This window comes from Ailuropoda melanoleuca, chromosome 2 (genome assembly GCF_002007445.2).
Source record: "Ailuropoda melanoleuca isolate Jingjing chromosome 2, ASM200744v2, whole genome shotgun sequence".
NCBI classification, from domain to species: Eukaryota; Metazoa; Chordata; class Mammalia; order Carnivora; family Ursidae; genus Ailuropoda; species Ailuropoda melanoleuca.
In genome coordinates this window covers 86245578-86271435 of record NC_048219.1, presented here as the reverse complement: position 1 = coordinate 86271435, position 25858 = coordinate 86245578, and the positions used below count along the sequence as shown (strand labels likewise).

The 25858-nt window shown below is 43.4% G+C and overlaps 1 protein-coding gene across 4 annotated transcripts in view; it reads right to left on the bottom strand.

Moving 5' to 3' along the window:
* BCL9 (BCL9 transcription coactivator) overlaps positions 1-25858 on the bottom strand; it is an 83966-nt gene that overhangs the window by 34901 nt on the left and 23207 nt on the right. The window contains exon 1 of one of the 4 annotated variants that reach the window (XM_034642777.1): positions 13424-13546. The exons of the other annotated variants lie outside the window; for them this stretch is intronic. The gene's annotated coding sequence lies outside the window, so the exon portion shown is untranslated. Of the gene's footprint in view, positions 1-13423; positions 13547-25858 lie in introns of those variants that run through there. 4 annotated transcript variants of the gene reach the window in all.

Below are 25858 nucleotides of genomic sequence, written 5' to 3'. Positions count from 1 at the left end.
TCCAGGGGAGAGGGCAGGCTGGAAGTACGCAGGTAAGAGCTGAAGTTCACCCAAGGAAAAGGCACACAAGAAAAAAGGAAGATGTGAAGCACAAACCTTTGCTGTCACTACCATCAGCAGCAGGGACGACGGTCTACCTTGGCTAACACAGTGTTCACCCTGGTAGCAGTAAGTCCCACTAATATTAACATGTACGTATATTCTCTGAGCTCGCACCCACTGAGCGCAGAGGTATGTGACCCATGGCTAGGCGCCAGCAGGGTCAGTCTACGTGGGGGAAAATTGCCTCTGAGAGACTAAAATACACAAGGATAAGTGGGAATGGACTGAATGTATTCCCTGTATATTGATGCTAAAAAGAGAACTGCATAAACACGTTCACCCAAATTAGAAATAACATCAGCATTAGGGAGTGCGGTGTTTCCGAGAGCAACGATATTTCACCTAGTCACTGACCACCAAGAAGTGTGGATGTTATGTTGGACCACCCCNTCTGCCTTTGGCTCAGGGCGTGATCCCGGCATTCTGGGATCGAGTCCCACATCGGGCTCCTCCGCTGGGAGCCTGCTTCTTCCTCTCCCACTCCCCCTGCTTGTGTTCCCTCTCTCGCTGGCTGTCTATCTCTGTCAAATATATAAATTAAAAAAAAAAAAACCAAACCACAGTTTACTAAACACTGCTTAAGGAACAGACACACCTTCTTTACAGTGTCATCCAGAATGTGATTTAGAATTATACCCATTTTACAGATGAAAAAAATCAAAATGGAGAGGTTTAATGACTTGGCCAAGCCTCCAAGGTGTTAAATAGCTCAGGTCAGATTTGAACACTAGGCTGGCAGCAAAGCCCGTGTTCTCACTGCTATTCCGCACTGCCTCTGTCTTTGAGCAAGGGAAAAATTGGGTAAAAGTAACACTGTTGCAATTTGCGGCATTCTTCAAAGCATTTTCATATTCACGGCCACATCTGATCCTTATGATAACCATGTGATAGGTTTGGAAGATACCTCCATCATCCATCATAATGAATAATAATAACGGTCATAGTAATCATTAAAATAATATTAGGCAGCATTGAGTGTTCCCCATACACCTGGCTCTGTGCTGAGGGCTTTACACGGATTGTATGGTTGACTTACAGCAACCCTATAAGATAGGCTCTGTTATCATTCTTACCACGCACATGAAGACATGGTGGCTCACAGAGGTGAAATAACTTAATGAAGGAGGCTGGACTCAGATAAGTTGCAAGAACTCATTCAAGGTCATGTGACAATGAGTGTGACTCCTGGACGAGAGCTCAGCTCTCCTGGTTCCACATCCATGCATGCCCTTTTCATGCTACTCTTCTAACCACCTATCTGCAGCTCCAGGAAGGAAGATGTGAAGAAAGAACCACGGCAGGCAAGGAGAGCAGCTGGAAGGCTGCAGAAGTGTAGGGGGGCAGTGAGGCAGCCCCAGACAGAGTAACATGAGGGAGACTGCGAGGTGGCACGTCTAGGCGCCGTCTGAGGAAGGCTCTAGTAGCTCCCTGCTGAAGCATGTGAACACAAGACGAAGGAAGAAAAGCTTCAGTTTGGTTTCTAGCCTAAAATGGGTGGAAGTGGTAGTGTGGTATTGTGGTCAGAACCAAGAGTGGTTCAAAAACGACGTTGGTCTACAGTGAAACGTACCACATGCCAACTAGGGACGGCTATGATAGAAAAGACTGATGACATCGAGTGTTGCTGGTGGAAATGTAAAATGGTACAGCCACCTTCGATAAAAGTTTAGTAGTTTCCTAAAAAGTTAAACATAAGTTTGCCGTATGACCCAGCAATGCCAGTCTTGGGTGTCTACCTAAGAGAAATAAAAACAGGCCCACACAGACTTGTATGCAAATCTTCTATCGCAGCATTATTCCTAAAGGCCCACAAGAGAAAAGAATCCAAATGTCTATCAACTGATGAATGGATAAAAGGAATGTGGTGTGTCCCTCAGCAGTAGGAATGAAGGACTGTACACTGTGACATGGAGGCATCTCGAAATCGCTGTGCGAAGTGAAAGAGGCCAAATGCACAAGACTGGCTATCGCATCATTTCAGGTACACGCAATGTCCAGAAAAGACAAATCCAGACAGACAGAAAGCAGATTAGTGGGGTCGGGAATGGCAAGTGACAGCAAATGGGTATCTTTTTGGGGTGAAGCAAATGTTTGAAAACTGAGTTTTGGTGGTGGTCGCACAACACTATATTTGCAAAAAAATCATTGAATCTTGCACTTAAAATGGGTGAGCTTACGGTATGTAAATTACATCTCAATAAAGCTTTTCTTTTTTTTTAATTTAAAGAAAAGTGAAGTTGGCTTGTGAGGGAGCAAAGAATGGTTTTAGAATTACAGGTGACTGCTGGACACTGAAGTGGAGATGTCCAGGGGAGAGGGCAGGCTGGAAGTACGCAGGTAAGAGCTGAAGTTCACCCAAGGAAAAGGCACACAAGAAAAAAGGAAGATGTGAAGCACAAACCTTTGCTGTCACTACCATCAGCAGCAGGGACGACGGTCTACCTTGGCTAACACAGTGTTCACCCTGGTAGCAGTAAGTCCCACTAATATTAACATGTACGTATATTCTCTGAGCTCGCACCCACTGAGCGCAGAGGTATGTGACCCATGGCTAGGCGCCAGCAGGGTCAGTCTACGTGGGGGAAAATTGCCTCTGAGAGACTAAAATACACAAGGATAAGTGGGAATGGACTGAATGTATTCCCTGTATATTGATGCTAAAAAGAGAACTGCATAAACACGTTCACCCAAATTAGAAATAACATCAGCATTAGGGAGTGCGGTGTTTCCGAGAGCAACGATATTTCACCTAGTCACTGACCACCAAGAAGTGTGGATGTTATGTTGGACCACCCCTGGAGTCAGGCTCTTTGGCCTCCATATAGACTTCTGAATTTAGAAGAGCCAGCAGAAATTCATTCTCAGATAAACTCTGCAACTGCTTTCCCACCTCAGAACACAGCAACCCCCTTCCTCCAGCCCCCACCCCAGGCTTAGTCCTCTTAGTCTGGGGTGGGGATCCTCCCAGGCTAGGGACTAAAGATCCCTCCTTCCCCCAAGGCCTGACAACCTTTTTTTGTTTCTTCTTTCACAGCTCCAGTGAAAATGAAACAAATTTAGACTACTGTCTTTGGTTGTGAAATAAAGGGGTGGGGGGAAGCATCTGGGAGCACAGGATAGAGTCAGGAGGGTATAGAAGAAGCAACCCAGGGTGGGAAACACTGACCCTGGCTTCAGGACCATCCACCACCCACATCACATGGTGAGGGGCAGCTAAGCAGGGTCTCTAAATCCCAGGTTCATCTGGAGACTAAGGCTGGATTTTGGACGGAGGAAAAATACATTTACTTTCACTAACTTCTAACTCAAATTTATCATTGCCTTCAAACACAAACATAGGCAGTATGAGCCATCCATGACTTTTTCACTGATAGAATCACAGATATTTTTATATCAACTTAACGGTTGTGGCAGATATCCCAAATATCGCTTATACTTATCACGGATGACGCAATTACGGTAGTTATTAAATCAGCCACTAGACCTTCTTACTAATGTTCTAATAAAGAAGCATATATAATAGAATACCACAGATTTGATGCTTTTGATTTTTGATCGTATTTCATTATAACTCTTTTTGTAACTCTATGTATTTTATTCTGTGTTTAAGGTCCTAATTCCATCCACGGGCTTCACCAGGCAGCCCAAGGTCGGTCCATGTCACAAAAAGGTTGAAGAATTCCAGGCCTGGAAAAACTTACCCCAGTCCCTATCCAGCACCACCAAAAATGAGCCTCCCTGCAAAGCAGGCAACCCACCATTAGAGAACATTTCCTTCGGGTTTTTAAGATTCCCATTAAAATGCAAATGTCCCCAAAGGAGAAGAACTTCTCCGAGCGTTATTTGTTAACCCCTTAAATGGGGTTGTTTAGCAGCCAGCTGAGCACAACACCCTACAATTCAATTAAACAAACATTTATTGAGCTCCTGCCACGGGTAAGGAACCAGGCTTGGAGATGGAGAGCAAAATCCTCCAAGGTTTCTCCTCTCAAGGGTGCCTGCGATCTAGTAGAAGGAATAAAACAAGTGCAGGAAAGACAGGAGAAGAGAAATGGTAGGGAGAAGTGCAAGGAGCAAAGCGCATCCTGGGAAAGGATGGCTTCGAGGAAAGGGACTCCTTCAAGCCCACATTCCAGGATTGGCTGAGTATGGGCCTCAGAATACGACGTTGGCCAAGTTCACTGCCCAGTGTTGCATGAAATAGGTAAAGCACGAAGTCAGCTAAGGCGGCTGAGTGCTCTGTTAGATATAAAGGGCCGGCAAAGCACAGAGGACGGAGTGACTTAGTGGGGGTGGGGGCAGGGGAGAGTCTAGAAAGACTGTGTCATGATGAATGTGGCACGGAGGAAGTGACACATGAGCTGAGCCTAGTAGGATAGGTTTTAAAAAAGGAGAGAGGATGGGGGAAGGGAGGGGGGAGGGGCACCGCATTCCTGGCAGAGGTAAGCTTAAAGCGCCTGTTCTGAAAATGCCTTTAGAGCGAGAGTTTAGGGATAGTGGAGGAACCAGGCAGGAGGTGGGACTGGAATTGTAAACCCGAGTTGTACTGAGAAAGGATCTTAAATTTAATGCGAGGAATTTGTACCCCATCCCTTTGGAACAATCAGGAAAGTCTTCACGAAGGAAGGCCTTCCTATTTGAGCTGGGCCATTGAAGCATTAGAAAAATTTCAACAGGTGGAGATGGGGCGGGCGGGGAGTGTTTCAGGCTACACGGACAGCAGAGCCAGCAGGGGCTGAAAGCGCGGGGCTCCGTAAGAACCGCACGGCCGGCCGTATTGCCGCGTCCAGGGTGAGGGCAGGCGGCGCACCTGGGGGCGGGGACCCGACCCGCGCACACCTGGCTGGNGGGGGGGGGGGCAGGGCGGCGTGGTAACCGCGCAGGTTCCTCGCCCCAAAGCCGACCCTCCAGGTCAGAACCTCTGGGGCTGGAGCCTGTTGAGCAAGGGCCCCAGGTGATCTTGAGGAGCAAGAAAATCGCTTAGATTCTGAGTAGGAGAAAAGGTCAAAAAAGGAAGGTGGGCTGTGAGTGCGGGCTAAGCACCTGCACTTCAACTGGAAGGCCATGGGGAGCTGCGGAGAAGGGACCCAGAAGGAGAATGGTTATTTGTCGAGCCGAGCCGAGAGTGCTTAAGGAAGATTTAGGGGACAAAAGAGTTTAGGATGGAAAATGTGGGGACCCAGGAAAGGCCTCTCACAGGGGTCCAGGTAGGGAGTCATGAGGGCCTGAATCATCGCAGCAGCAGTGGCGGAGGGAAGGGACAAAAGCAAAGACATTTGGTGGCAGAATCTGCATTGCTCACTGGGCAACTGAAGTGGGTGGAGGGGCTGAGTCACACGGGGCTCCAGGGATTGCAGCTGGGCAAGGAGGAAACCAGCAGGACCTTTACAAGAAAAACTGGGGAGTAAGGCGTCATTGAGAGGAAGGCTGTGTGTTTCGATGTAAAGCGTTGGCACGGAGGCCAAGGATATTGTTGATTTTTATTTTGAGGGAGGGCACGCTGTGGTTAGTGGGATACAGGAGGAGACACAGGTGGCCTATGGGGACTGGCAGGAGGAAAGGGAAGGCTGCAGGGCCTTCCTTTATCACCATTTTGTTGAGGGCCCCCTAACAAGGTGACAGGAGCTCTGAGCTGTAAACCTAGGCCAGTCCCTTCTCTTCTCGGGAGCTCCCGTTTCCTCTTCGGAAAAGCAGGTGATAATAAAACTTATCACCCACTCATCTCAGGGGAGTGCTGGAGAGCAACCAGTATACATACATAAATAAGTTTAAGGCACTCAGCAAGAACAAAGTGTGCTAGAAATGCTAAACAATAATAAATTCAGCCACCTCCCCCGCCACAATAGTAAACAAGGTGTCTTTTTTCGGAAACAGATGTGGCTAACCAGATACTAACTTTGAGGCTGTCTATAGCTTCTAACAAGAGGTAATTAAATCTAAACTCTTGATTTTCGAAAATTCCCTCATTAGAGAGTCTGAGTGACCCTAATACCTCCATCAAACGGAGGGCCTGGGCCAGATTGCAGTTAATCAACACAAAAATTATTTTATCATTCCACCTCCCATTCTAAGTATCCATGTGTGACTAATATCAGCATCCGAACTGCAGGCAGGCCCCACCATCCCCCTAAGCTGCACTGTTTGTCACACCCCTGAGGTCCCTCTCTTGGCAGAATGGTGCCATATAAAATATTCAGATCCTAGGTGGGATGTGTGCAATCTACAAGGGAAAGAAGGCTGTCAGACAGAAAAAGTAAAAGAAAAAAAATAGCACTCCTAAAATGACAAAGATTGCAAATCCATTTTAAAGGAACACATCTCTAATGGTATGTTCCATGCATAGCACATCTCTTAATAAATGCCTCACCAGTCTCTGCTCCCCTAAAGAGCAGACCCGATAGGTAATAACTCCCCTTCTCTGTGGTAAAATCCAATTTTCACACCTGGTAAATGAAATAACTCCACTGTGAACCAAGGTCGGGTTGGGGTGAGCTGTTAACAGAAGGTTAGGGGCTGGGCATCAGGTAACAGCTCTTCTGGGAACCCCTTCCAGAGATTTGCTCTTTTTATGCCAGTTGATGCTATTCAGCCAGAAAACCTCCAACCTCCTAGGTTACAAAAGCTAAAGCCTTGTCACCTGGAGCGGTTATGAATGAGTGCTGTGGTTCATGGGTCACACACGTGTGAGGCCTGGCTCCGGCCTTTGCCTCTTGTTTGGTACGAAGGTTCCTTACCATTTGTGTACTTTTAGGAGATAAGCTTATACTGCATTCCTGACAAATTGACCATGAGAAGGGGTGATGCTACTGAAATTTACCATTGCAGAGGAGTAATACACCGGAGGAAGAAAAAATATAATGCCAAAATCCAGCTAGGATCAGTGTACTATACAGACCTAATCAGGAACCACAAAGTGGACGTCCATGAGAAATCAACAACGAAGCGCGCGCGCGCGCGCACACACACACACACACACACACACACACACACGGAGAACTGGAATGTGGGCCAGGAACACATCCCAGGATACGTAAGAATTTAGTAAAGGTGACATCACAGATAAGTAGGGATAGGGAGGATTACTCAAGAAATACTACTGCATAATGGTTCTACTGGGTTTGGAAAAAACTTAATATCCTCATCTCACATCACATAATAAATTCCAGAGGGATTAAAGAGATAAATAGAAAAATGAATCAGTTAAAAAAAAACTAGAAGAAAATATAGATGAATATTTATCTGACCTTGGGGACAGGGAAAGATATTCTTAGAATAAAATCAAAGGAAAAATAAATAATTTGATAGATTTGATGACATAAAAATGTAAAGTTCTGTATGTAAAAAGAAATCATAAAACTAGAAGGCTAGCAACCCAGTGGAAGCAAAGTATTTCCAACAAATAGGATTTTAACAAATATGACTGAAAAGAAATTAATCTTATTAGTATAGAAAGAGCTCATACAAAGCAATATGGAAAAAACACCTGAGTTGAAATTTGACATTGCAATTTTTAACATTTCAAAATTTACCATTTAACACACACACACAGAGAATTAATAGGAAAAAAAATCACTTGAATGCATTCATGAAAGCATTCATTCTAACTAGTAATTGAAGAAAGAGTAAGTCAAATTGTATTTTCTGTGACGGCCTGGCTCATGGTAAACACTTTGTGATTATTTGTTGACTTGTTCAGATTAACAAAGAGTAAGAAAATCCCACCGGCAATTTGTAGGATCATGACAATTTGTAGGATCACACAAGAAGGCAAGGGTCCGCAAACTGTCTACACGAACTAATTCCGGGAAGGGCAGACAGTAAATATTTTGGGGTTTGTGAACCACGCAATCTCTGTTGCAACTATTCAGCTCTGCCACCGCAGGGTGAAAGCAGCCACAGACAATCTACAACTGAAAGAACACGACCCTCTCCCAAAAAGGCGTCCTTTGTGCAAGCTTAAATGTGAATTCCATATAATTTTAACTTGTCATAAAATATTGTTCTTCTTTTGATTTTTCCCAGCCACTTGAATGTGTAAAAATCATTGTTAGCTCATGGGCTGTATAAAAACAGGTCATGGGACAGATTTGCCCTGTCCTAGAGCAACATTTCTGGAAATCAATTTGATACCATATATCAAGAAGCTTTGAAAAGGCCATAAACAGATTGGTCAGTATTACAACAATCAGGTACAAATACTTCTTTTAAATAAAAAATTAAAAGTATATACTCTGTTCCATGATTGTCCTAACAATTCCCTTTCTAGGAATTATTTATAAGGAAAAAGGAAATGTGGAAACTCAGAATTTCAGACCAAGAAGCATCTCAACATCCAGCAGAATGGGGACAGTTAAGTTCATCCTGGTACTTTCATACAGTGAAATATTATGCAGCCATAAATATTTTGGAAAAAAAATGTATGACATGCAAAAATGCTCATGATACAAAGTTATGCAAAAAATATATATTGTATATATACAATATAAAATGTATATATCTAGTTTTGCAAAACACATGTAATACATTTCACATGTATATGCATAGAGGAAAGAATGAAGGAAATGAATTAAAACGTGAATAGAGTTGTAGATGCTGGGTTTGCAGGTGATTACATTTTTCTTTATTCTTTTTATCTAATTCTCTATACTGAATAGTTATTACTTTTGTAATTAAGAAAATACACTGGGGCTCCTGGCTGGCTCAGTCCATGGAGCACGTGACTCTTGATCTCTGGGTTGTGAGTTCGAGCCCCGCGTTGGGTATAGAGATTATTTAAAAATAAAATCTTTAGAAGAAGGAAATACACTAATATTATATTTAAAATAAAATAAATTGGGGAAAAAGTCCAGAACCTTAAGTTCACACAGAAAAGTGAGAGAAGGAAAAAAGAAAAAGCCTTTCAAATGCAACCTATATGTAAAATCTTGACAAAATCTGCAATGAAAACCAGACCCAGGCAACTGAAAGTCGCCAGGGTCTAAAATTCATGCAAAATCACCACAGGAGGGGAAAAAAAAGTTCTGATCAAAAGCAGCTGAGACCTGGAATCCACGACTTCCCCTACACTGAACATACTCAGAAAAAGAAGCAGGAGATGAAAAGGCGGCCTTGGGTCCTTGTGCGCAGTAGGGCTGGGGGGGGGGGGACACAGATGGCTTCTTGTTCCTACCCCCTAACGCTCCCACCTTCCCCCAAACAATAAACCACAAAACAGCTCTTGCCTCAAGCTTTAGGACAGAGTTAGAATTCTACAACCAAGGCTTGCTTCTTTTGTTTTAGTGTGGAAGTGGTATGGCTTCTCTCTTCCGAGTGTTACGTAGCCATTTTTACCTGGATGCATGTTTTTGCTAGAGAGAGAAAGGAGTTAGGGCAGTTTCAAGAGTTGGAAGTTTCCCTCAAGCACACTTTAACCGCTTCACAGTCTGGTCTAGAACCTGACCCGTATACAATTAGTGGATGGCTACCCTCTGGGGAGTTTACTGTATGCTGGTCGATATGCTACACCTTTGTATCGTTTGCTTCAGTTAATTCTAATAAGAAGCCAATAAGGAGGACTTTTCCCAACATGAAGTGATTGTCATTCCAGTCAAGACAGACCAGATAAGACCTGGAAGCATCAGATAATTTGCCCAGGGTCATCTAGGTAATCAGGTGCAGAGGCAGGTTTCAACTCTTACTTCCAAGTTTTCGGTATCAGTGGCTGAAATACTAAAACCGGATTTTAAGAAGAGGCAGGGTGGAGCACAAGTGTTACCATCAAACATACCGGAGTTCAGGGTTCAAGTTCATAGCATGAGTTGATTTTTCTTGGCCTCAGTTTTCTCACCTATAAAAATGAGAATAATAAAACCTATCTCTCCAAACTTTTGGAAGTTCAGAGATAATATAAGGAAAATACCTAGCACATAGCAAGTCCTCAATAAATGGTTGCTATTAACAGAACACAACTACATATATATTTTTTCTTCCCTTCATTTCCCAGACATCTTTAATTCCTTGCTCTTCTATTTAAGATGAGGGAAGCATTTTTGAGACAACAGGTTTGGAAATGGGGGTACTTTATGGCGTGTTTACGCTTTAAACATCACGTCTAAACTCTCTAAGACCACAAACCACTGCACATGGTGCTTTCCTAGAAGAGCAGGAGCAATAAACATACTCCTGTAGGAAGACAGTCTCACAGAGCCCATGAGATGAGCCAGAGGAGAATCTTCTGCCCACAAAGAGGAAGGTGGTAACGTCCTTCACTTCCTTTGTGGTTTTAACCTAAACCACAACTCCTCCCTTTTAGCTATAAGTTGTTTCTTTACATCCATTCAGATGTGTGTTAGCTTTCTCCCACCTAATATGTCACTCCCTTCTCGGCCATATGGATAAATATCAGATGCTTCTCTTCCTCCAGGAAAGCGTCTCCAGCACACAGGACTGGTTTTGAGCTGCTCTCACAACCCATCCATTCTATAGCTGCCTGCATGGGAGTCTGTTCCCCAAGATCTTTGGAAGACTCCAGAGTTCTTCCAATGCCCAGGCTTGTGGCTTGGAGGTACAGAAGATGAGTAAGTGTACTGTACGTCACTTAGGCAAAAGAGGAAAAGCTTCCTGCTCTGAAATGAATGAGAACATCAGCGTTTCCAGTTGGAGACAAATGGAAGAAATATGATGTTCTTGTTTAGCTTTTTTTTTTTTTTTGAGAGAGAGAAGAAAGATGAATGAGTGAAAGGGCAAATAAACGCAACGCTCAAGCCAAGGAAAGGAAAATCAGAAAATACCCCCAAAATGGTAGGTTCAGGAAGGTGGGCAGACAGCTGTCTCCTCACTGCTGCTGTGGTTCCCGAGTTAATATTTGCCAGACTTAGCATTCCTGTGAGTGCCGTTGGGATAATGGGCCCCACTCAGCATCACGTGAGTTCTCCATCTCAGCCGAGGGACAGGATTTCAACCATATCACACACAGCTCTCATTACTTGTAAGGAAATGATCTTACTGAGGAAAGCAGCACAAACCATAAACACATTTACTTAAAAAGGCAAAGCTGTTAGGTATACCCCTCAACTTCACGACTAACACGGTACGCTGGTCCTAGCTGCTGATGTCCGAGTCCAGAATAGCATTTCCTAGAGTGGATCCAAGAGCTGCTTCAGGTCACGGGCTGTGATGCAAGAGGGACACTCTCGGGTTTAACTTTCTTGCCCGAAGGGGTAGAATAACGGTTATTTTCTAAGGAAGAATTTACTAAGTATCATCTATGTCAAGCAGTGTTAGCTATTCCAAATTGTAAAGAAAGGAAATTCTCTGCTCTTGAGAAATTTACCATCTTGCTAGGGAACCAGTATGCCCAAAATCAGGATTCTAAGGCGAGAATGATTAGATCCGTCCTCACCCTTTCCCTCCTTCCCTCTTTTAGGTTAAACAACAACAAGAATAACAACAACAACAACAACAATGCTGAGACCTGGGGAGGCTGAGTGACTGTCCTTGGTCATGCAGCTAGTAAATTTGCAGAGACAGAGCCCAACTTTTCTAACTTCAAGACTGAGGACCTTTCTCCCATACTTCACTTATAGCTCAAAAGGGAGAGCTAGAACAAATAAGTGCACAAGTTAATATGATACAAGCCACAAGCACAGAAGTGTGATGGCATGCAAATAAGGGGAATGCAAAGTCTGAATTGAATTAGTCCAGAAAGACTTCTTTGGAGGAAGTTCTGAAGGATGTGACTGGGTAGGAATTGTCAGAAATTCAGTTCCATCAACAACCATTTCTGAAGTCCTAATATGTACAAAGCACTTGACACAGAGAGGAGGAAGCCCAATAGGATGAGTATCACGTGGTCCGTGCCCTGAAAGGCAGCAGTACTACTAAGTTTATTAATGGCAGAAGGGGAAAAGCTGCAGTAAGTCACACAGTGACTAGCCAGCAGGAGAAAAAAGGCAGACTCTTGGAAATATTGTGAAGGCAGAGAAAAACTGGCCAGGAACCAGGACGGGATCGACTTTGAGAGTGAGAACTCAAAATGGTTTGAAGTGTCACAGAGGAGGAAGGTTTTCTGGATTTAAGCTGGGTAAAAGGGAAACAATCAACTAACTTCTACCCCAAAAATATTTGGAGTTTGTCCTCATAGATATAATGTCTTAATTCGTCATATTGTTTATAGCCAGATTCACTCAGAGCTTGATATTGTGAAAACATTAAACACACACACACACACACACACACACATACACACACACACTCAGAGTGCCAAAGCTCATAATGGTCAAATCCCAAAGACAAAAGGTGCCTCAGACACTGGTCCAACATCTCATTACAAATGAAAAGATCAAGGTCCAGAGAAACAAAGCAAAAACTTACCTTTCCACTAGGCAAAAAGGGTCAGACCCCAAACTAGAGCCACTTTGTTCCAGTTCTAGTGGTTGTATTTTCTAAGCCAAAAATTGGGACACAAAATACAAGTGCATTTATAGACATAATGGAGCAGAATATTTAAAATAAAAACCAAAGGTTACTGTGGTCCTAGATGATGCTTCCAGGACATTCCACCACACTGGCCCTTTTGTTTGCCAAAGGCACATTTCAGAAGAGAACGTAGTCTACTCAGAGTCAAGAGAGACTTCCTCAGCCATAAAAGAAGCATCAGAGTCTCTCTCCACGTAGGGTGAGCCCTTGGTGAAAAGAAAAGCCATGGGGACTCCAGGCAAGACTTTGATAAACAAAATGAGATGATAAATAACCTAAGATCATCAGTTCCCAGGACACCAGGTTTCCTCAAAGCCTAGCATGTGTAAGGCTCAATAAATTCTAAATAAAAACTATAGTAAGCTGATGATGACCTTGGCTAGTGCACTTCTTGGATATCGTATGATACTCATACCGCAATAATTTTAACCTGGTATATCTGTTACTTGCATAAATGCAAATCTAATTATTTTAATATCATGGTTAGATCATTTCTGGTTATTCAAAAGCCAAAAAAAATTCCCAACTATTAGTGCAATACTGCAGGAAGCTTTGTGGATTATTCTGGCACTAAAGGCGTCATCCAAGATATACACCAAGCCCTGTCCACACAAAATAATGCAGTGATGATGTCTTTTATATAAAGAGACTTTTCTCTCTTGGTGGTACTAGATTTGCATGAATTCATTCTCACTTTCTCGTCTAACTCCTTTAATGACAGAGACCAGCAGTAAGTTAAGTTGCTAACAGTGACTAGAACACATGCCCTCTGCTTCATTATGCTGGTACTGAGTAAGTAGCCCTGTGCAAGCATCACCCTAAGAGTTAGTCAGAACAGAAAAACCCAGAAAGATTCAGGACTCACACTTGATGATGTCATTCTTGTCATAAGTCAAGCAGCATTTCTCATCCATTAGTACCAGTACCATTAGTACCATTCAAATTTCAGAATATCACCACAATGTTTAGTAATAGTTTTGTTAAAAAATAGACTCACAGAGCTTTGTGCTTTGGGTTTCTATGTATTGAATTTCTCATTCTCACTTCCTGTCTTTGCCTAGACTAGGAAATGAGCTGATTCACTGTTATGATTCAGTGTGTGCTATGGTGTTTGGTCAAGAAATAATGCCTTTCAGAATGTATATATTTGCATATGCATAGAATATCTCCCAAAAGGTATATGCAAAACTGGTTGCCTCTGAAGTGGCTGAGGGATGGGATTTACACACTTTGTGAATTTTATACTTTGTGTATCATCTATTCATTTGCAAAAAAATATGCTTAAAAGCTTTTTTAATGAATAAACAAATATTCTTGGGGCACCTGGGTGGCTCAGATCATTAAGCAACCGACTCTTGATTTTAGCACAGGTCATGATCTCGAAGTTCTGGGATCGAGCCCCGCAGCAGGCTACATGCTCAGCAGGGAGTCTGCATGAGATTCTCTCCCTCTCCCTCTGCTCCTCCCCCCACTCACCACCCTCTGCTCCTACTCTCTCTCTTAAAAAAAAAGAAACAAAAATTTTAAAAAATAAACAAATGTTCTTTTTTTTCCCACTGTAAATTGTTACTCCATTTTATTTTTTTAAATTAACATATAACGTATTACTTGTTTCAGTGGTACTGGTCTGTGATTCATCAGTCTTACACAATACACAGTGCTCACCACAACACGTACTCTCCCCAATGTCCATCACCCAACCACCCCATCCCCCCGCCTCCCTCCCCTCCAGCAACCCTCCATTTGTTTCCTAAGATTAAGAGTCTCTTATAGTTTGTCTCCCACTCTGGTTTCTCTTGTTTCATTTTTTCCTCCCTTAAACAAATATTCTTGTTGAGCTTCTTAATCCCTAAATATGCTTCATGACCAGTGACCAAGATTAAATAGCAGTTGATTTCCAAAGTCTTAAAGGTGTTGGCTCCATTCTGATCCAACCTGCTTCTTATTCCTCCACAATGCATCCTGTGTCACATTTTCTTTTAAACATCCAGCAGAGTTGATTTTTTCAGAAGTTGCACCATAAGGTCTATTTATTTTATTTGTTTATTTTAGTAAACTCTATGCCCACAACATGGGGCTTGAACTCATGAGCCTGAGATCAATAGTTGCATGCTCTCACAACTGAGCCAGCCAGGCACCCCAGCAGCAAAGTTAATTTTTTTTTGATTCCTGAGAATTTTGAGAAATACTAATCAAAACCACAATGAGCTATCACCTCACTCCTGTCAGAATGGCTAAAATAAAAAAACACAAGACACAACAAGTGTTGGCAAGGATGTGGAGAAAAAGGAACACTCATGCACTGTTGGTGGGAATGCAAACTGGTGCAGCCACTGTGGAAAACAGTATGGAGATTCCTCAGAAATAAAAAAATAGAATCACCATATGATCCAGTAATTCCACTACAGGGTATTCACCCCAAGAATATGAAAACACTAATTCAAAAAGACTTGTGTTTATTGCAGTATTATTTACAATAGCCAAGATACGGAAGCAACCCAAGTGTCCATTGATAGATGAATGGATAAAGAAGATGTGGTATACAATGGAATATTATTCAGCCATAAAAAAGAATGAATTCTTGCCATTTGCAATGACATGGTTGGAGCTAGAGAGTATAATGCTAAGTGAAATAAGTCAGTCAAAGAAAGACAAATACCATATGATTTACTTATATGTGGAATTTAAGAACCAAAACAAATGAACAAAGAAAAAAGAGACCAAAAAACAGACTTAACTATAGAGAACAAACTGATGTTACCAGAGGGGATATGGATGGGGGATGGGTGAAATAGGTGATGGGAATTAAGAAGTGCATTTGTCGCGATGAGCACTGAGCAATGTACAGAACTGTTGAATCACTATATTGTACACCCGAAACTAACATAACACTGTATGTTAATTATACTGGAATTAAATAATAATTTCTGAGAATTTTCTGTCACCATTTGAAATAACTAGACATTCTTGGGGTGTGCCAAAACCATGGCTGGGAATCACTGAAATACAGATTCTGAGAATGCTAGTCAGATTTTTTAAAATTTGCAGAATCCAATGATATATAAACACACATAAATTCTATCTGGTTTACTCAAATTCTCTTGTACTTACTAGATCCAATTATTGATTATTTGAGTATGGACAAAAATCTCTACATTGCAACATAAGTTGAAGCATTAAATAGATAAGTATGGTGAATGGTTAAATGATCTATTGCAAAATTGTAATACAGCATTTTGAAATGAGAGGAAAGAAAATCTATTCTCAGGGCGCCTGGGTGGCTCAGTCAGTTAAGTGTCTGACTTCAGCTCAGGTCATAATCTTGGGGTCCTGAGATAAAGCCCCATGACTGGCTCCCCACTCAGCAGGGAGCCTGCTTCTCCCTCTCTGCCCTCCCACTCCCCAGCTTGTGCTCGCTCTCTCTTTCAAATAAATAAAATCTTAAAAAGAAAGAAACAAAGAAAATCTATTCTCCGATTCCTCACCAAAACACATATTCGTTGTATGTGTACTACCTAGAAACTTAACTTCAGAATTTTAAACATGAGAAAAAGAAGCGTGATGAAGTGGAAAACACCCAAACTACAGCAGCACACCGAGCTGAGTTCGAATCACCCGATTTACTATTCTGACAATGTATTTGGCTCCTGTTGGTTACACACACCTGTCTACTGCTGGCTCTTTGCGAGGTTTTGAGCACCGGGCACGGAGCAGGGGTAGATGGAGCATAAAACTATAATAGAGTGAATGAGGGGAAACTATGAGGAGCTCTGTGGGGGAGCAAACCTGGTCTCCGGGTCAGAGGTGTCCTTCTGGAGGGGTGATTGATTGTTCAAGGCGAGATCTGAGGGGGTGGCCTTGGAGTTAGCTTGCTGAAGCAATTCCCTCCCCTTCAGGTTTTTGTATGTAAAACACGGATTATAGTAGTTAACTCAGAGGTTTTCTCTGAATATTTAATAAACTTTGTTATTTAAAGCATTTAGCGCCATATCTGGCGCATAGTAAATGCTCAATAAATGATAGCTATTATTGTTTGGTTTTTTTTGGAGAGTCTCCTCTGGGTGACAGAAGAGGCAGCTCTCAAAGGCATAAAACTTACAAAATGGTCCTTCAGCTACATGTTCTCCGCACACACTGCCGGCAGGGGCGGGGGTGAACAGACCCAGCACACAGCCTCTGGGCAGGAAGGCTCAGGGCCCGTAGAGTCACCGTGACCATGAGGGCAGCCCCTCCCCCCATACTTTTGGTCACAGGGTTAACATGTTGTCTGCGTCAGATCTAAAGTCCCGGCCCCCTCAGAGGCTGCCGGGTCTCCCTGTTTAATCAGACATGAAACAAATCGCGTGCTGCGGCAGAGGCGTACAAACACGCTTTAATTACAATATTGTAACACCAATTAGAGATCTATCTAATCGAGGACTCGGCACTTCCTGCTTGGATATTACTCCCATGTTGGGATAATTACTGCTAATTAAGCTTGGAACTAATTAGGCTAAATGATCTCATTTATACCAACAAAGATGACTTCTAGGAGTTCATAAGAAAAACGAGGGTGATGTTATCATTCCTGGACTGTTTGGCCTTTCACACTGGAAATAAAACGCCCTCCCCTGCCGTCCAGGTGCGCGGCGAGCTTGTCCCCCGAATTCCGGCCCCAGACGGCGGTAGGATTTTCATTTGTTCTACGCACATTCTCCTACACAGTCAAACAAATAATATAAAAACCCAGTGTCCTTCCACAAATGACAGTCACAGTCTCACGAAGGGCGGCCATCAAAAGCAGGGACAGCAGTAAAGGGGGCTCCGTTAGCAGCCTTGCAGAGCCCGCTTGCCTTGACTTTATGTCTCATGCACCTCAGTCTTCTTACCACAGTCTTTACAGCTAAGAGTCAGGCACAGGTTTCCAGGTCAGTCAGGCAGATCTGGGTTTGGGGAGATTATTTATTCCTCTAAACTTCAGTCCCGCGTCACTAGCGTAGGGATAATAATAATGCCATGTAGCGTCTCTGTGAAGATTAATGAGATAACACATCTGGAATGCAGGATAGTACTTGGCACACAGCTGCCTTCACTAAGTAACAGGGATTTTTTTTTTTTTTACTTCAAGGCACCATAATACTCACTTCTGAACTAAACCTACATTTTACCTGTCCCGCTTCTCTTTTCTGGCCTAGGGTGGTGGTAGTGGGAAAAAGCTCATGACAGGAAGTTATGTATTATCCTAGCTATTTTCTTGTTTGTCTCTAACGAGCTGTGTGACTTGAGCAAGTCACTTCTCCTTCCTGGAAAATGACATTCACTGTATGTACTGAGCCAGGTTACATGAATTTCTGGACTTAACCTTTAAGCAATACTCACCCATTTTAGAGATGAGGAAACTGAGACCTAAATAAATAGTATTCAAAAACAGAAACGACAAAACAAGAAAACCCTCACTGTTGTTAAAGGACAAGATCAGGAATCGAACCCAGGACTCATTCCATAGACTACCCTCCTAATATATGTTACATTGAATTGCCTTATGCTCTCTTCCCATTTGACATCTCCAAGGTCCCTTCTGGCTAAGAATATCTGGTTCTGTCCCATGGGGTGAGCCTCTCAACCTTGTTTTTAGCCAGCAACCCTCAACTAAGTAGTCTTTTTTTTTTTTTTTAAGATTTTATTTTTTAAGTAATCTCTACAGCCAACGTGGGGCTCGAACTTACAACTTCAAGATCAGGAGTCGTACGCTCTATGGATTGAGCCAGCCAGGTACGCCTACAAAGAACAAATCTTCTTTTCTTTTTTTTTTAAGTAGGTCCCGCGCCCAAGTTGGGGCTTGAACTCATGACCCCGAGATCAGGAGTTGCATGTTCTGCCAAACAAGCCAGTCGGGCGCCCCCTATTGCAAGTCTAATCCATGCTCCACCCTAGGGAAAATCAGATGCCCCCCTAGGACAAACACCCTGACAACTTCTGTTCATTAGACTACCTGCCTTAGAATTCCTATATTGTGACAAACATTTGTCCCTATCGGAATTACATATTTTAACTCTTTTCACTACAATGGAACTAATTTCCACTTGTGGAAAATCTTTACGCGATCTTCTCTGGGCTCTAGCACTTGCGTTTTATTATTGTTCTTTCTTCTGAGAAAAAAATTCTAGGGATTCTGTGGTTCTCTCTTATCTTCAGAGTCTAATAAAAGACTCCACAAATATGTGGGCACACATACACACACAGATATTCTTTGCTGGAATGCCCTATCGGGGGAAAACAAAAACCAATAAACGAAGCTCAAACCTCTGTTCTTGAGTATTACAGAGATTGAAACCTTCAGCCTGTGGACTTCTCCTTCTATAGAGGTGGTAAGGGGATCAAAATGCAATACTGGCTGGTCACCTCTGCTCAGCTCAAGTCGAGAATTTCCTGAGCCACCTGAGCTGCAGCCTATCCCGGAAGTGATTTCTACTGATGCTAGAAAGAGCCGGGATGGAAGCACATCAGTCACCTGACTCTTAGGAGCTTTTGCAACAGAAGTCTGGTCTCAGCCTGGCCTCTGACCTATGTCTCATTGGAATGTAAACTCTAGGAGGACAGAGTTGTCGCATATGGATTCGTCTCGAGTCCTCAGAGCAGTGCCCAACATATAGTAGTAGATGTTTAATAAATGTATGTGGAGCCGATTAATCGAGTACTGGGTTCCAGCGCAGGCTCTTGGTGGCAAAACCAAGGAAACTTATACACCTCCAGGCATGTCAAGGTCCCTTGCCTTTGGAGCATTCGTTCTCTGGCACGTCCTCAGGAGGTAACCTGCAGCAGTTTGTGCTGTTCTTCAACTCCTCTGTCTAGAGGTTTCCCACAAGGCAGTCCCTCGGTCTGATTCCCATCACTCCGGGGTCTCTCTGTGGGAAATGGGAGTGGGATGCAGGGAAGAGGGTGGTTTTTTGCCTGTTGAAGAGGAACCAGGGACCTCAGGGGGGTTGGTGCTGGTGGTAAACCCTACCCCAATGCCCAGATCACTGAGCTCCCTCCAACCTGGATGCCTGGCTTTGATGGAAAAGAGGGTCTCTGTCTGCAGCTAACTCTTAGAAGACTGACAAATCCTGAACCACCCTTGACTGCCTGAAATACTCTGCCCGGGGTGGTGCCAAGTTGGCCCCTCACAGGAAGGGGAACGTCAGTGATGGCTGTTCAGAAAGCACAAGGACAAAGAAGGAATAATGGATTTAGAATCAGGAAATTTAGGTCTCGGACCAGCAGCCTCACTTTCTTCCTATGTAAAATGGGGATAATAAGAGCAGTCTTGCTCACCTCAGAGTGGTGAGGACCAAAAGAGATAATGAGCGCCACAACTGATTGCACACTGCAAATGTCACGTAACAGTGAGTTATTACTCTCACCCACTAATTGTCTCTATTGGTGATGGCATATGCTTTGGCATGTCCGTGACCAAGAGGCCCCTGGGTGGGCCCCATGTGTACAGTGTGGTGGATGGGAGATGCACAGGCAGCTTCGCCGAGACCGAGTACCAATCGGTCTCTGACAGGGATTGGTTCTGGCTGCTCATGAGGCAGGATGGCCTGAGAGCTGTGGACCTAAGCAGCAGATTACACACATGTGGTATTCCTGGCCTCCACCCCTTACTTTGCTGGGGATGGATTTATATGGATGAACACCTACAGGAGGTAAGGCTTCCTTCCCCCTTTGCTACTGGTCATGGGATTTGTTCCTTACCATGGCTAAGAGCATGGGCAGACTGACAAGTGAGGGACTCAGGGAAATGTCCTTGGTCCCAGGGAAGCCCAGTGTGACATATGAGGAGAGCACACTTCTGAAGAATCCTGAAATAGAGCCGGAACCTGCCTCTTAGCACACGCCTTAAAAACTAACAGGTGAATGGGGCACTTGGCTGGCTGAGTCGATAGGGCACGTGACTATTGATCACAGGGTCATGAGTTTGAGCCTCATGTTGGGTGTGGAGCTTACATTAAAAAGAAAAACAACAATAAAAAAAAATACCTAACAAGTGATTAAGAGGATGAAAAATGAACACATGTTAATGAATAAATAAATGTTTTCACAAAATGAAGAAACCTTTTAAAAGAAGTGCCATTCTCGTGCCATCATCGTGCCATTCTCCTGATTCTCATTTTGTCTTTTGTGTTAACACAGAGTTTCAATCTATCAGTTTTGTTTCCTTAATACAGCTGAGATAACGAAGCTTCCTGTCTACTAGGGCATGCCAGAGAGGTGAGGGTGGTGAGGGAGATATTCTGAACCCCCAAATCACAACACCGCAGGTCTAAGGGAGAACGTGGGTAAGTCAACAAACCCCTTCCTGTGACAGATGAGAAAATTGTGGCCCAGAAAGTTTACACGGTGTGCCCAACTCCATACAACTATGCTTCTCTGAAGACAGCATGTTGGGATATTTGCCTGAGAAAACATACCAGCTTTCCTCCTCTGAGGCAAAAGAAAAACAAAAATGTTTTACATTTGTTGCTTTAGGGGGAAAAAGTCAATGAAGTTGCCAAAAAACAAGGCCTCCCATTTATAGGCATCAGAAATGGCCCAGTGAATATGAGACTCTGAGAAATCCAAGACTGACTCCTGCAAAGGACAGAGGTACCAGGAAGTCACCTGAGGCAGGGCTGTCAGGGAGTCCACGTCCTGTCTGTTCTTGTACCCCATCTGGCCAGGGTGAGCCCCAGATGGGGCCAATTTCTTCGGGACTGTGTATGTCCACCCAGTCCCCTTTAAGGGATATGCCTGTCCTGAAACTATTATCCACCATCATGTCAAGTATCTGTTAAAAAAGAATACGTTGGGGGGGCGCCTGGGTGGCTCAGTCGGTTAAGTGTCTGCCTTCGGCTTGGGTCATGATCCCGGAGTCCCAGGATTGGGCTCCGCATTGGGCTTCCTGCTCGGCGGGGAGCCTGCTTCTCCCCCTGCCCCTCACCCTGCTCCTGCTTTCTCTCTCTCTCTCTCTCTCTCTCAAATAAACAAATAAAATCTTAAAAAAAAAAAAAGAATATGTTGGGGGTGCTTGGGTGGCTCAGTCAGTTAAGAGACTGCCTTTGGCTCAGGCCATGATCCCAGGGTCCTGAGATCGAGTTCCATATCTGGCTCCTTGCTTGGTGGGAAACCTACTTCTCCTTTTCCCTCTGCCTGCTGCTCCCCCTGCTTGTGCTCTCTCTCTCTCTCTCTGACAAATAAATAAACAAATAAAGTCTTTTAAAAAATTAAAAAATAAAAATAAAATAATAAAAAAATAATATGATGGCACATTTGAGGGGCTAAAGGGTTAGAATGTCCCTAGCAAGAACCTCACCATAATGCCCAAATTTAAAATGGGTCTTCCTTAAAGCTGATCTTTCCTGGAGGTATGAAAGCTGTTCTTCTTTAAAGTTGGAGGTCTCGGGCGCATGGGGGACTCAGTCAGTTAAGCATTTGACTCTTGATTTTAGCTCAGGTCATGATCTCAGGATTGTGAGATCAAGCCCTGTGTTGGGCTCCCTGTTCTGTGGGGAGTCTGCTTGAGATTTTCTCCCCCCGTCTTCCTCTGTCCCTCCCAATATTCTCTCTCTCTCTAAAAAGCAATTAATCTATCTATCATCTATCTATCTATCTTTAAGAATAAATTTAAAGTTGGACGTCTGATTCACATTTCTCCGCTGCATTCAAGCTTTTGCTCATTCATTTATTCATTTCTTCAACTGGCACTTACTGGTTCCTATTCTGAGCCAGAAAAGAGAAGATAGCTTTGAGAAGTTAGAAGCCCTGCAATGAAAGAGTCATTACTCTGGTAATTACCCACATCTCCACCCCTGAAGACTGGATTATCTATCATTTTTCTTATCTGAGAAATGTTTCCCTCTATTGGAGGAAAGGGGCAAATTCATAACTGGTTGGTTTAATGCATCTGATCCTTCTCAGACATGTCACCCAACTAGAGCTAAAGTGAAGGAGGTAGGTTGCCGGGTAGACCAGGGAGCAGAAAGGTCAGAACCACAGGCACAGAAACGGTTCCATAAGCTCCCAGATAGGAAGGCAAACGTCACATATGGAAAGATCTTGTTCATTCATTCATTCATTCATTCATTCATTCATTCAGTGATGCTCATCTGTGTTGAGCACCAGCCAGTGCCATGCATGGCACTAGGGATGGGGTCATAAGATTAAATAAGGGAACAACCTTATTCTAAGGATCTCATGATTTAAAGGAGGAAAACATGCACACACACAAAATTATGATGGAATGAAATAAGTCCTAAAAGAAGTACACACATGATGCCAGGTGGAGAAAGGAAATGCTGAATTTGGAGACATTTTCGGGTGGAGTTGATCCTCATGACCATTTGGATGCAGATTCAAAAGAAACAGAACTAATCTCTTGTGGCTGATCCTTCTTTTTTAACTTCTATTTTTTCTTTTTGTTCAGAAAGTGGCACCTTTAATACCCAAGTGACTAAACTGGAAACCAGCATCATCCTAGACTCTTTCCACTCCTCATTCCCACACTATCATGTAGACTCTATCTCCATTATGTTTTAAATATGCCCCTTTCTCCTCATTCTCCCTGCTAGGAGCCCTCACCACCTCTTTCCTGCTTCCCTGCAGCAATCTACTGCTTAATATCTCTGCCCCCAGTCTTGTCCTATTCCACAGTACTGTCAAAGCGATCTTATAGGATAAAGTTCAAATGCCTTGTCATGGGACAGAACTTTCCTCCACTAAACCCTTGCTCATGTCCTTCTACTTTCTCTAAAAAGAATCCTTTTCAAGAAAATAATTATTCACTAAGAAGACTTGGTTTTCAAATGGCTCCACGACTTGGCACTTTCTATCCCCTCCTACCAGGTGCCCTTCCTCAGCTTATCTCTCTTCCCCGATTGTTCACCCAGAAGATTCCTCTAGACCTATAAAGCTCCATCTAAGAATTTTCTCCTTCCCTTGCTTCCCCCAGCTTCCCAGTGGTTACCTTCCCTCCTCCAGGTTCCTGTTTTGGCCACTTTCTACCGGACTGTTTATTCATCACAACAGGGAAGGCATTTATTTTATGATTTCTAGGGAGGGATCCTTAGTACCTGACACAGTGGTGGGTATTCAGGGAATGACTGAATAAATAAATGAATGATGAGAATTGTGATGGAGACAGGAAAGTTGAAGAAAGCCACAGGGTAAGTGCAGCGCTTGGCTGGTTCAGTTGGTAGAGCGTGAGACTCTTCATCTTGGGGTTGTGAGTTCAAGCCCCATGAAGGGTGTAGAGATTACTTAAAAATAAATAAAGAAATAAAAATTAAAAATAAAAAAGAAAGCCATGGGCAAAATGTAAGCACATGCACAACAATACACATAAAGAAATGCCTCTCCTCTTGGACTGCCCTATGCTCTGCGCCTAGACAAAAGGAGGCCTTTCTCCAAAGATGTCCTCACGTCTAATTATTTCATTTACCATGTCTTTTAGAAAGATCTGTGAGAAAGAGGGGAACAGGTTAGAGAAGAGTGCTACCAACTCGCTTGAATTTGCCCTCCTTTCTCATCTGATCCCTTTTTTTTTTTTTTAAGATTTTATTTATTTATTCAACAGAGATAGAGACAGCCAGTGAGAGAGAGAAACACAAGCAGGAGGAGTGGGAGAGGAAGAAGCAGGCTCATAGCGGAGGAGCCTGATGTGGGGCTCGATCCCATAACGCCGGGATCACGCCCTGAGTCGAAAGCAGACGCTTAACCGCTGTGCCACCCAGGCGCCCCTGATCCCTTTCTATATTTGAAAAAGAAGTACAGCTTCCCCCTCAGGTAGGGATATAAGAAATTGTGAAGTATTAATATTTTTTCTGTTTGGATCCACATGAAATGACTAAGAAAGTTGTTTGGTTTTGCTTCCCCCCCCAACAATCTTTCTGGTTCAGCACTGCCCAAGTATGAAATTTAATGAGAGAAGGAATTTAAGCATTGTTAGTAGTTGAACCAAATGGAGTCTTGTGGCGCCTCATGACTCTGAAACTTTGCAATGCCACAAAGTCCAGCATTCCATGTTGTGTGGGTCAACAGGGCATTTATTAGGAAGAATTTGCTCTGTCTGGTTTTAAAGCCACTCAAAGCTGTGGAATTACATCTCTTACGTGATTGCTTGACCACAGTTTTGTTCTAAAACACCTCCGTCCTATGACAGAGCCCTATTGGGGAAAAGCAACATGACTAGAACTTTCTTGGGATGAGTCTGTAGCTTGGACATCTAAAAAGATAAGTCATTGGCTACAGAAGTAGGTGGGATTGTTAGCATATCTAAGGCTTGATATGCAAAGGCTCCCATTCTTAAGAGGATGCAGCTTGCTTTGTCTAGGAGCACCTGTAAGGGTTTTGCTAGTGTTTGTGTGGGCAAGTGAGTTGCAGAGTAGTTTGCATGCAATTTGAAAGTGCAATTATTAGAGCTGAAATGTAACACAATTTGAAATAGATTGCCAGTAGCAGAGTGGAAAGGCAGTCAGACCTGCTGGGTCACTAGCCAGGCCACCCTCAAAGTAGATAAAGGGATCTCTGGATTCAGAGGAAGGAGAGATTGGTTCCTGAGATTGGGGTGGGGGTGGGGGTCCTAGGACAAGAATGGATTTAGGCTTCATTATGCAGGAACACTCTTGCTTTCACTTCTTATGGTCTCATTATTTCCACCCATATTTTCCTCTAACAGAGTTAGGCTTTATTCCCCACTGAGGGTCAGTTACACTCCAAGTTTGATGCTTTAAGAAAATATTGATTTTTGTAACATTAATTGTTGAGCATATCTGTTTTTTTTTTTTAAGATTTTATTTATTTATTTGACAGAGAGAGACAGCCAGCGAGAGAGGGAACACAAGCAGGGGGAGTGGGAGAGGAAGAAACAGGCTCCCAGCGGAGGAGCCTGATGTGGGGCTCGATCCTAGAACGCTGGGATCACGCCCTGAGCCGAAGGCAGACGCTTAACGACTGCGCCACCCAGGCGCCCCGAGCATATCTGGTTTTTTAAAATGAAGTATTTTCTCTTTGCTTTTACTTGACTCGAAAAAAATGAATGGGTTCTATTTTGTTTTTCCCTCCTAAATTTCCCTTAGGTAATACCAAGTATATGTGAAATGTCAACTCAATTAGAATATTTTGGGGGGCGCCTGGGTGGCACAGCGGTTAAGCGTCTGCCTTCGGCTCAGGGCGTAATCCCGGCGTTATGGGATCGAGCCCCACATCAGGCTCCTCTGCTATGAGCCTGCCTCTTCCTCTCCCACTCCCCCTGCTTGTGTTCCCTCTCTCGCTGGCTGTCTCTGTCTCTGTCAAATAAATAAAT